The sequence below is a fragment of the Panulirus ornatus genome, chromosome 26 (assembly GCF_036320965.1).
Source record: "Panulirus ornatus isolate Po-2019 chromosome 26, ASM3632096v1, whole genome shotgun sequence".
Lineage (NCBI taxonomy): Eukaryota > Metazoa > Arthropoda > Malacostraca > Decapoda > Palinuridae > Panulirus > Panulirus ornatus.
This window is the reverse complement of record NC_092249.1, coordinates 3,682,033-3,695,104: the sequence shown is the minus strand read 5'-3', so window position 1 is coordinate 3,695,104 and position 13,072 is coordinate 3,682,033. Positions and strand designations below refer to the sequence as shown.

The 13,072-nt window shown below is 47.0% G+C and overlaps 1 protein-coding gene across 4 annotated transcripts in view; it reads right to left on the bottom strand.

The window, feature by feature from the left end:
- Positions 1-11,987, bottom strand: part of LOC139757405 (T-complex protein 11-like protein 1) — a 52,112-nt gene extending 40,125 nt beyond the window's left edge. For 2 of the 4 annotated variants that reach the window (XM_071677853.1, XM_071677855.1), the window contains exon 1: positions 10,188-10,766. The gene's annotated coding sequence lies outside the window, so the exon portion shown is untranslated. Of the gene's footprint in view, positions 1-927; positions 1,175-10,187; positions 10,767-11,831 lie in introns of those variants that run through there. The other 2 variants (XM_071677859.1, XM_071677858.1) reach the window with 2 other exon arrangements.
- Positions 11,988-13,072: the final 1,085 nt, after the last annotated feature.

Genomic DNA, 13,072 nt, shown 5'->3' with positions numbered 1-13,072 from the left:
AACAAGCATGCGAGGGGTATATATATATATATATATATATATATATATATATATATATATATATATATATATATATATATATATATATATATAAAGCTTAACACAGCAGATATTATCCAATTTGTCAAAGATGTTAACATAATACCAGTTATTTTTGGTCAAAGCTACCACACAGTCCTCATCAATCATTATTAAAAAAGCTAATTACCTCCCAGCCATAATACGTCTTGGTAATACTTATATAAATGGCAAAATTAATACAAAAAAAATATTTACAGCAATAATAGCAAGCGTTATATGTGGTCAGCTGTTGTCTGGAATGTTACTTTTCATTTTTTGAGCAAGTTATATATATATATATATATATATATATATATATATATATATATATATATATATATATATATATATATATTAATGTTTAAGGATCAGTGATGATGGGATAAGAGAAACGTTGACGTTTTACATCGAAAAAGCGTTGATATTTACAATCTAAGCGGTATGTTCGCATCGAAGGAGTGTTGTTTACACTTACGGAGCCCTGATGTATACGAGTTAAGGAAAAATAATAGTAAATTTTGTGACGTTTAAACTCAAGGACCGTTGATGATCACTGGCTTACCAGGACGTTGTGCATGAAGCATGCAGGTCCCCAGATGGCCGAGGGAGTTAATATGGCGTCGTCACCATAATTACCGTTATGGCCAGTCCAGACAAATGGCCGACGCTGGGTCCAACAAGGAAGGAGGAAGCGAGAGGAGTGTGTGTTTGTGTGTGAGGTGGGCAGGCGGGTGGGTTCGTGGGTGGGTAGGTGGGTTAAGAGGTCGACTCCATGGGACATCAGTCAAGGCGAACGGGTCGAGCGAAGCCCATGGGTTCCACCATCACACAAGGTTATATAAAAAACAACAACAACAAATGACTCACTCTCGCCAGTCGTTTACCAGCCCATACAAACGCAGTGATGTTCACGCATCACTGCTGGACTTTCACTGCCGACCCTGCCGCCGTAACTTCACTGCTGACGAGATGAAAGTCTGGTGATGCAACATCCTCAAGTAACACGTTCTAACAACCTCTCAGGGCCTCAACCGTTGTTTGTCACAAATTCACATGCTTTCGTAAGCGATAATCTTTGTCTACAAGATGAGTTATGGAGGGGCGCTCATACCTCACGAGCTTTGAGTGTTTACATGCCAGCGAACAGGTTCCCCGGCCGCCATTCGCAGAGCTTGACGTTCGTCAGGTGTAACAGTCGCTGACAGGCAGGAGACGAGTCCACCTCCACTACCGGAACGTCTTTCTTTGTTCTCATATACACGTGGCGTTTTATAAGATCGGGGACACAAGAACTCCCCTAAAGGACTAGCCAAAAATAGTGTTGCAACTCCCCTCCCCAACCATCCCCCCCAGCTCGTGAGAAGCGGGATAAAAAGAAGGTTTATATCCGTACACAAAGCAGTGGGTACCTACCCCAAGGCGCTACCAAAAGCGACCGACCAGCCTCTCCCAGGCGGACACGCTGCAACGTACTGAATAATACCGACGTTGAGACCCTGGGGCACGACGGTACGACCCTGGGGCACGACGGTACGCCCCTGGGGCACGACGGTACGACACTGGGGCACGACGGTACGACCCTGGGGCACGACGGGACGACCCTGGGGCACGACGGTACGACCATGGGGCACGACGGGACGACCCTGGGGCACGACGGTACGACACTGGAGCACGACGGTACGACCCTGGGCACGACGGTACGACCCTTGAGCACGACGGTACGATCCATGGGCACGACGGAAATGCCCTTGAGCAACACGGTACGACCCTTGAGCACGACGGAAATCCCCTTGAGCAAGATTTTACGACCCTTGGGCACGACGGTACGACACTGGGGCACGACGGTACGACCCTTGAGCACGACGGTACGACCCTTGGGCACGATAGGACGACCTTTAGGCATGTTGGCCTGGTCTTCGACCCGACCCAAAGTGTCACGTCAAATGAGCCCAGGCCATCGTACCAAAGGGTTCGTACCGTCGTGCTTCAGGGTCCGTACCGTCGTGCTCAAGGACGGCACCACCCTGCTCAAGACGTGTCAACACCTGACCACGCACCCGCTTGTGGACAAAGACGATCGCGTCCCAACCCCGCGCTAAATCCTCTCCTCCCTTCCCATCCCCATGCCAATAGACACAAACCCTTATACTTGATTTACGGGTACCTATACAAACGAGCGACCGACGCCTCCATTTACCTTCCTATACACGACGGGTTTAAGAAGTATATGCATTGTAGAGCGTCAGGGAAAGCCCTGGGATGATGAGAAACATCCAAATAATCCCAGAGAGTAAGGGGATTTGCCCCAAGCGGTTGCCACCTGTTTGAGGATTATCAACCGTTTTTTTCTCTTCTGCTTCGGGGAAATTACCGTCATTTTGTGACTCTCGTCCTTGCAATCACAGTTTCTTAAGTCCCTTGACGACGAAGGCACGATATCGTTAAACAAGACGGTACGATCCTTGGGTACGACGGTACGATCGTTAGCCATGACGGTACGATCCTTGGGTATGACGGTACGACCGTTAGCCATGACGGTACGATCCTTGGGTACGACGGCGCGATCGTTAACCATGACGGTGCGATCCTTGGGTACGACGGTACGATCCTTGGGTACGATAGTGCGATCGTTAATCATGACGGTACGATCCTTGGGTACGACGGTGCGATCGTTAAACATGACGGTACGATCCTTGAGGAAGACGGTGCGATCTTTGTTTAAGATGGCCCTAGGCCACCGTACCATAGGGTCGTTCCGCCGTGCTCAAGGATCGTACCGTCGTGCTCCAGGGTCGTACCGCCGTGCTCAAGGATCGTACCGTCGTGCTCAAGGATCGTAACGTCGTGCTCAAGGGTCGTACCGTCGTGCTCAAGGATCGTAACGTCGTGCTCAAGGGTCGTCGTACCGTCGTGCTCAAGGATCGTACCGTCGTGCTCAAGGATCGTACCGTCTTGCTAAACGGTTTTAATGAGATACCTAATTAACCCAATCTCTACACGGCGGTAATATATCATCTAAACTGACGAAAACACGCTATCTCGTGTCAAAGACATACACAGTCTTGTTGACAATAAACAACACACGGAACCAGTGAGGGAAGGGGAGACTTTACAATAACTGCTGGTCAATTTACGTACCAGTAACCCTACACCCGCTTTGCCTAACCTCAGAGACCAGCGCCGGATAACCGGGGCGCCGGTTTTATTGCAGTGCTTTTGACGACCACACTTTTTCACCGCCTGCGTTCCCGACCCATCCTGACCCGCCGACCTCACCACCTCCTTCCTCATTCTCCAACACGGTATTTTTCTTCTCCCTCATTCTCCAACACAGTATTCTCCTTCTTCTTCTTCTTCTTCCACCTTCAAATTCGTCACCTTCCACCCGCTTGACCTCGTCTACTTCCACCCAATCTCCTCCACTCCAGCTCCACCGCCATCCATTAGTATTATCTATGCCACCCCACTCCACTTACTCCACCCTCCTCCACCCGTACCCATCGATCCACCGACCTCCACCTCATCATCCACACGCACGCACACATCACACAACGACCTGTCTCCACTCAAACCTCTCCGCCACCATCTACATCACAACCTCAATGGAAAAAAAAACCTATTTTTCCCCCGTAACCCCCACCTCACCACAACCCACTCCACTGTACCCATTCACAACCTCCCCCCCCCCTACCTTTGCTCCCGCTGGGGTCCAGCCCAGAAACTTCCCTCCCCCCACCACCCCCGCCCGTCCTAGCCAGTGACTCACGCCAGCTGGTGTCCGTCACAACCAGGATTCAAAAACGCGAAATCGAATTCCCTTCCGGGAGGGAGCGTTGACCCATTGCTGCGTTCGGGGCTTAGGGCGAAGCGTACCCTCTCTTAACTCACCCTCTGGGGTTGAATTAAGGGAGGGAGGGAGGGGGGGGAGGAATCCCCTTTGATGAATATCCAGCGTCGAATCAGAAAGGGTGTGTTTTACCTCTTTTCTGAATCCTTCGACCATCTAATATAGGACAGTGAAAAGGCAGGGTTTAACATCATTTCTTTTTTTTAATCCCCTCTACCAACGAATACAGGAAATACTGAAACCCATTTTCTGAGTCTATACAGTGAATTCCATTGTCTGAGCCTCTACAGGCGAATCAAGGGAGGTTCGAATCCCCTTTTGCTGACCCTCTACCATCGAATAAAGGGTATACTGAACCCCATTTTCCTGTGCCTCTACAATCGAATTTAGAGAAGTTCGGATCCCCCCTTTGTTGAACCCCTACCATCGAATTAAAAGGAACAGCTTGAACACAAACACCCCTTTCTCATCCCCTACCGCCAATTAACCCTTTAAGAACCATTAATCAAGGGTTCAAGGCGGAGGCATGAACCTTTTCAGACCCGTGCCCTAAAAGCACTTCCAGAGTTTACTACCCAGCTTAACTTAATTAACGAGGATTAATAAACTGACCTTTGCGCTATAACCTGCAATAATTATCAATTATCGTTTAATCCTATCTATCATTTGAAATCCCTTTTGACTCATGGGAAGGAAATGACACCATAAATTAGTAATCAATTATTTCATATCCACTTTTCCAAAAGAAGGAACAGAGAATTGGGCCAGGTGAGGGTATTCCCTCAAAGGCCCAGTCCTCTGTTCTTAACGCTACCTCGCTAATGCGGGAAATGGCGAATAGTTTGAAAGAAAAGAAAAATATATATATATATATATATATATATATATATATATATATATATATATATATATATATATATATATGTATATATATATATATATATATATATATATATATATATATATATATATATATATATATATTTTCGACCCAGCATCAACACCTAAGTTGGATATAGACAGACTTTCACTTTCGCGTCTAGGATTCGAACCCATGCAGGCCCGTCCCGACTCCCGATCAATAACGCTCTCTACTATACCACGGAGGCTCGTGTGTGTGTGTGTGTGTGTGTGTGTGTGTGCCAGATGCGTATTACATATATTTACATAATGATGTGTACTCTCTCTTGTTTGGCTTCGTCAAATTTGCCGCCTCTCATTATGTTCTATACTTTTTTCCCCTCTTATTTCAAAACTTGTCCATTTTCTTTACCCACTTCGCAAATCTAACTTCGCGAACTTCCCAACTCTTTAGTATTTTCCCGTAACTTTAAAAACTCTCTCTCTCTCTCTCTCTCTCTCTCTCTCTCTCTCTCTCTCTCTCTCTCTCTCTCTCTCTCTTCCCATCACGGGCAAAAGCCAAGGAGGGGGAATTAAAACAAATTTTTCCTCCCCCATCTCACTGCTGGCTCACGAAGCCCCCACGACTTGGAATCATATTACGGTGTCTTAAGAGCCACCACATCGGCTCATACCACACCTTAACCACACCATCTGGAGTGGCTATACCATCTAAGGGCCACATGCGAAGGCACTGCGGATCTACTGCAAGCATTTCACTGCCATGGTACGTCGTTGCGATACACTTCCGTGACCACCACTTTCACTGCTACAGCAACTACAATGAATTTCAGACTAAGGTTTCACTGCTAAAGTAGGTCCTACACCATCACCGTGACTCACAGTGATATTTCACAGCTAAAGTGGGTCCTACACCACCACAATGACTCTCTCGGTAACATTCCACTACTACAGTGCGCCTGTGGCTTCTCGTCTTGCACCACATGAATGAATCTTTACGCCAGCACTTCACTTCCACAATCGAACGCCATGTCCTCAGGTCAAGCGCCAACACAGGAGACGACTTTGGCAAACTGCCTCACAAAAGCATTACAATCTACTCTTTCGCTGCCATTGTCCATGCGATTCCCCTCCAAATGTGACTGAAAATTACAGACTATAGTTTCTGTAATGATATTATACGAATGGAAATAAAAAAAATCACATGATTTGGTCTATGTCCTCGTGAAACTGCCTATAATTAATTCACTGATAGAGCAATCTGCATATTATGAAATAAAGGGATGATACTGTCACAGTTAATCAACTTGTGGGGGAACAACCCATCAAATGAGAGGTAAGTTAGTTCTCACAAAAGCATTAAAAACTATGCATAATTAACCTCACGTTAGTTTTACCAACATCACTGACTGAAACTACATCAACTTTAACTTGATAATGCATGTTATTCGGCGGGTCTATTACAATCATCATCACTACGTGTTGGCATACGAATATGTTATTCAGTAGGTCTATTAGAAGCATCATCACTACGTGTTGGCATACGAATATGTTATACAGTAGGTCTATTAGAAACATCATCACTACGTGTTGACATACGAATACGTTATTCAGTAGGTCTATTGGAAACATCATCACTACGTGTTGGCATACGAATATGTTATTCAGCAGGTCTATTGGAAACATCATCACTACGTGTTGACATACGAGTCACTATGGGCGGCGTGCCCAAAGGCTGAAAGGAAGGCCTGCTCCCGTCTCCACACCTGCCTTAGCCCATCGGCAGCATATTCTCACACCATCACCTGCCTCCAAGTTATCCCTGCTTCTAAAATTCCAGCCAGCTACACAGACAAGAGAGGGACGGGAGGATGGAACCATGATAGGAGAAGCTCAGGTTCCACTAACCGGCATCCTAGTGGGTACGAACGAAGGGACTCGGGCCAAGGGTAATCGATACGAAAACCTCGAACCACACCCGCTACTTCGTAACACAACTAATCCCTTTTTCTTTTTTCCCCTCAAGTTCTCGAGGGAATTAATCTTTTAAAAGTAGGAATTAATCTTTCTTTTTTAAGGTATTAATGCTCGTAGGGAATACTAGACGGCCAGGCCAAGAGAAGAGAGAGGTTCCCCTCAATAGGTGGAGTTAAAGGTGATTCCAGTGACGGGCCCTCACTCTCCAACTGACACCATACCTGTAACTCCCACCTCAGGGGAGGCCACTGACTCGGGTGGGAACTCGCGTGGGACTGGATGAGTCACTGTAGTGAGTCTGGTGACTATCTGACTCACGTGGGGACTCAACAGGGACTGGTTGAGTGACCCTGGGTATGGTGACTGTCTGACTCAGGCGGGAACTCAACAGGGACTGGATTAGTGACCCTGGTGGGGCTAACGGTGTGGGAACTCGTAACTGACTCTGCAGGAGTGGCTATGCAATCATGCGTGATGCCAATGTTGTCAGCAGCGATGCTGGTAACAATGTTGTCATAACTGGTGGCGCTGGTGTGTGTCAAGGTTACGAAGCTGGTGCGGTGTCTGGGTGGTGGCAGCGTTGCCAGTGCAACTGTTGCCATGGATGAGGCTGGCGTCGGTGGTGTTGGCAGGCTGGAAGTGGTGCCAGCGTTGGCAAGCTGGAGGAAGGATGCCAGCAGACGAGGTATTTCCGGTGGTCTGTGGCACCACTGGCTCAAGGTCCCAGCTCACAACATCACCCCCCCTCCTCCCCAGCTCACAACATACCCTCCCAGCTCACAATAAACTCTCACAGCTCACAGCACACTCTCCTAGCTCACAACACCTTCTCCCAGCTCACAACACACTCTCTCCCAGCTCACAACATTCCCTCCTAGCTCACAATACACTCTCTCCCAGCTCACCACACACCCTTTCCTAGCTCACCACACCATACCCAACCTCCCAGCTCACACCAATAATTCCCAGCTGACACCAGTCCCTCCCAGCTCACCATCCGACCTTTGAAATAAAATTACATTTCAATTACGTTACTCTGAGGGATTATTTTCCACGCAGGATTAGGGATGCTATTGTGGCAAGGTACCGAACTCTGCCTGGCGACCCATGTGTCATAATTCCAACAATTCCTGGGAAACGAAAGAGGCAACGCTGTTTGCTGGAGCTGCCCATGCCTGGCAACGCTGCTCATTAATCTCACCTATAATCCCCCATTACTTGATAGGCCATATTGATCATCCCTCCCCAAGTTAATCCGATTAATACAGACGCATAACTAATATAATCGATGAATGTTTGACCTTTAACCACGGGAGTATGACCCTTTAGCACGGCGGTACGACCCTTAGGGTCAGGTCAGAGGCCTGCCTATCAATAGTCAAGGGTCGTACCGTCGTGCTCAAGGGTCGTACCGTCGTGCTCAAGGATCGTACCGTCGTGCTCAAGGATCGTACCGTCGTGCTCAAGGGTCGTACCGTCGTGCTCAAGGGCTGTACCCAATCTGCGTGGGCATGATCTCCATTTGTTTTGATACCACAATTCTCAACCCTCCACTTACCCGACATCCAGTCACACACACACACACACACACACACACAGGCCTTTTTGGTGTAGTGGTAAGCGTTATTGACTATGAGTCAGCACGGGCCAGCCCGAGGTCGGACCAGCATTGTTTCGAATCCAGGGCGCGGTAGGCAGCCCACACCCAACCAAGGTGTGTACCCTCCCCATGAGACTGGTCGATACACCTGGCTGCTCTCTGTGTGTGTGTGTGTGTGTGTGTGTGTGTGTGTGTGTGTGTGTACATATATACACGAGCAAAGATGGCACACATATATACAAATTTGAGACAGGGCAACACGAGCGTAAAACTCTCACCCCGTAACACGCAATAAATAATCACAACTGGTAATCAAAAACAAATAGTTAATAAAACGGTAATTACAAACACACACACACACACACACACACGCGCGCGCGCGCGCGGTTCATGCAGACATCATACATGAATTTAAAACGTTGTATGATAGGAAATAATGTTCGTTGGGCCCTACGAATGTAAAGGCCCATCACACACACACACACACACACACACACACACACACACAACACACGAGTCTCATGTTTATCTAATAACTTAATGAATAGTCTAAACGCAGTACCAAATATTCACAGGGACAGAACCCCAAATCTCTCGTAATCCAGTAGAGTTCAGTGACCTTGATGCCTCGCCCATATATTGTTTTTTAAATACAAAAAAAAAAAAAAAATGTACTATGTGGCGATCATAGTAAACTATGCATCCTCCGATCTTACCAAGCTTTAAAATAAACCATGAATCCGCTTAAAGCTTTGCTGTACCGACTATGCAACTTCAGCTTACCTTGATCTACAACCTATTCTACGAATGACGTCATTAGGTTTATCTGCCAGTGATGACGGCTACAGTGCGTATTGAATGGTTCATGCGTCAAACCTTGCCCAACGGTTGACATATACACATATGTTATTACCCGTCTTGCCAACTAGTGGTCAATACGTTTCGTATAGATACGTACCAAGTTTCACTTTGATCCGGTGCAACGAATACTGTTGCGGAGCGTTCACAGGTCCCGCGTCACACATGGAAAACAGGCGATTCACAGTCACAGCCCGGAACCAGAGCGAGGCAAGGCTGATCTAAAGTCTCCGGTATAAATATACAAGGGTGACAGAAAAAAAAAAAAAAGAACACGGGCGAACTATTATGGAACATCACGACGCGTTCTGACTGTTAATTATTGCTATGACTTCACGTGCACGCTCTCATTACTGCCATGCATGACGGGGAAAGAGAGAGAGAGAGAGAGAGAGAGAGAGAGAGAGAGAGAGAGAGAGAGAGAGAGAGAGAGAGATTCATGCGACCAGATACAGCAAGCAAGTGAAGTGCTGGAGGCACTTCAGTGGCTGTCGAGTTCCCCCTCCCTAGAACAGGTGGCTTTCTGTTCATCTTCCCTCGTGTTTAACGTGGGTTGCCCGGCATTCAGTCCACACACACACACACACACACACACACACACATGCACGGGCACTGCTTTGGCAATGCACATCAGTATATTAAGCAGATGACAACACGGACCTATTCTATGATGTGACACAATTGGATTCCGGAAGTCAAATGTGAATCCTGTGTAAGAATTATTTATACACACACACACACACACACACACACACACACATACACACACAATTATTAATATTCAAAAGATGAGGCCATAGACTATATCACACTATGATAACATCACACTGAGAAAGTCAAACGTTACTTAAACCTAATACATCAGTGGTTTACACAGTGGTGAGGAGTTATCTATACACTGAGATGAATACATTATTCACCAGTGTATAGGATGCATAATCATCATAGGAATCACCCCTGAATTATACAATACAATACACTTACTTGTATGACGCCCACTACGGCAGTCAGTTCTAGAATCTATTCAACCGATACAACTGTATTCTTTGCCGATAAAACTGTATTCTATTAGCGAAAACTGACTTCGATATACGGAGTCTGGCGTCTGCTTTTACTAGCCACACACTGGAGGGAAGGGGGTGATCTCAGCCACTGGGTAAACACTAAGGGGGGAAGGATGAAAATCCGCGTGTGAAAGGACTGGCTTGTTGAGGCGTGGGGCTCCGGAAGGCATGCGGAGCGAGAGATGTCGCTCCCTATACTAAACCCGGGTTCACCTGCACAACTCCCTTCATACCGGCCATATCACTGATGCCACAACACCCGCGCCACGCAACCCTTGCCTGCCACCGGCCCTCGGGCGCCTCTGCCCAAAGCCGCACTGGCGGAACCGCAAGCCGACGTTCTGGTAACACTGGGACCTCTAGGGCCTCCCCACTGATGCCAATACACCGACGCCTCGCACCTCGCAGGGAGCCAACCCTAGCGCACCTCTACGCAAGGGCCGCGATACCGGCGACCCAACCTCTGCGTTCTGGCAATAGTGGTGGACCTCCAAAGGCCCGAATCGAAACGGTAAACAAATCTGGTCCTTATGACTCCAGGCGGCCCTGTGTTGGTCACAACGATGATGAAAACACCAGAGGAGCTCACTGAGTGCCTCAGAGCTTGGCACTCTTGGCACCGCCTGGGGAAAACCAGTTACTGTTGGCACTGGTAACACACACACACACACAAACACACACACACACACACACACACACACACACACACACACACAGACACACATACACACACACACACACACACTCCTCGTTTCAGTCTCATGTCAATGATGGCTTGCAATGCAACTGGGATTTGCCCTTGCAACTGCTTCTATCACCTATTCTTATCACCTAATCATCAACTATATATATATATATATATATATATATATATATATATATATATATATATATATATATATATATATATATATATATTTCTTTCTTTCTTTTAAACTATTCGCCATTTCCCGCGTTAGCGAGGTAGCGCTAAGAACAGAGGACTGGGCCTTTTTTGGAATATCCTCAACTGGCCCCTACTCACACTAGGCACTTATGAACGTGTGAAGTTAATCTGAAAACGACAAAAACTTCCCACAGGAGAAGTTCTCCTACTGAGCTAATATGGATCCATTGAACACGACGGTACGATACCTGAGCACGACGGTACGATCCTCGAGCACGACGGTACGCCAGTCGTTTTCAAGGGCCTAGCCCTTTTTAACCATACCCTTAATGATAAGGGTTAAAGGCCAGGGCATCTAACTCAAGGGTTTATACCGTCCAACAGCAGTTACTGTCACAACTTTAGCTGTCGGCAGGGCGAAGCTACCATCACACAGCTTTAGCTGCTGGGAAGTTTAGACTACACTCACACGTTAGCTTTTGGTAGATTTACACTACAACCACTCATTAGCTGCTGGTAGGGTATAAGCTATACTCACAAATTAGCTGCTGTTACGGTATAAGCTCCACTCATACATTAGCTGTCGGTAGGGCCAGAAGCTACATTCACACAATAGCTGCTCGAAAGATAGAAGCTAAAATCACTGTTTTAGCTGCTGGCAGGTCAGACTACACTCACACAGCTACACCTGGTGGCTGTCTAGGAACACAGGTACACCTGGCGGCTGTCGAGGAACACAGCTACACCTGGCGGCTGTCTAGGAACACAGATACACCTGGCGGCTATCATAAGAGAGGGAGTTCGCCCAGCGAGGTTTCCACCCAGGTTATCGCGGTACTGAGCACTTCCTGTCTCTCCAGCCAAGAGCGGCGATAGAGGGAGTTGGATTCTTCGCCACCGCCACCAACACTATAAGTAGTACCGCCCCCACGTCAGGTAGGGTGCGTGTATATTACGCGAGGGAACCAGAGCGTTTCACCCCCCCCGCCCAGTGGGAAGAGTAGATTGCAAGTGCCGGAGGGGTATACTTTAAGTCCGTCTGTGGCCCAGGGAAGCCTTAGAGTCGGACTTGCTCGTGTGTTTTTCATTTCAGTCATTTCTGAACTCTTATGTGGGTCCTCAACTTACTACTAATACTGCTATTACTCCATCTACTGCTATGATTACTACTATTATTACTATTAAAATTAAGACTATTATCATTATCATTATTATTATCAAAATTGATATCATTATTACTATTATCATTATTATCATTAATATTAACAGTAACAGTATTAGTAATATGGAGAAGATGAGCGACGAGAGATTGACGAAGAGGATCTACGTGTCTGAAATGGAAGGAGCAAAGGCAAGAGGGAGCAGATGCAAGGCTTTTATGAGTTATAGGGGCCCGTACATGGAGGAGGGTGACAGGGTTGCATGTGATAGAATGAAGTGGATCGATGCGGTATACCGGGGGCGACGTGCAGGTTAAATGGGCTAAACCAGAGCGTATGAAGCAGAGAAACCAAGGAGTAGTCTGCGTGGCCTGGTTGTAGATGGCTAGCGCTCTGGTTTTGGTGGCTGAAAGCAAATGAGGCCGTTGCTCGCCTGTTCCTAGCGCTAAAACGTTGAGGCGGGAAACGTTAAAAAAAAATCATCATGATTATAATCATCAGTCATTATCATCATAATTTCTAGAGTCTTTGTGCATGTGTGTGTATGTGTAATGATAACGGTTTTGAGTTAAACGCTTCAAATACTGAGATAGCACACATATTACAGACGGTGGCGCTTTAAGAAAAAAAAAAAAGGTGTGTGTGTGTGTATGTGTGTGTGTGTGTGTGTGTGTGTGTGTGTGTGTGTGTGTGCGCGCGTGTTGTGCCGGAAGTTTCGTGCATGACGGCCAGGCGGAGTTTCCTGCCTGGCAGGAAGTT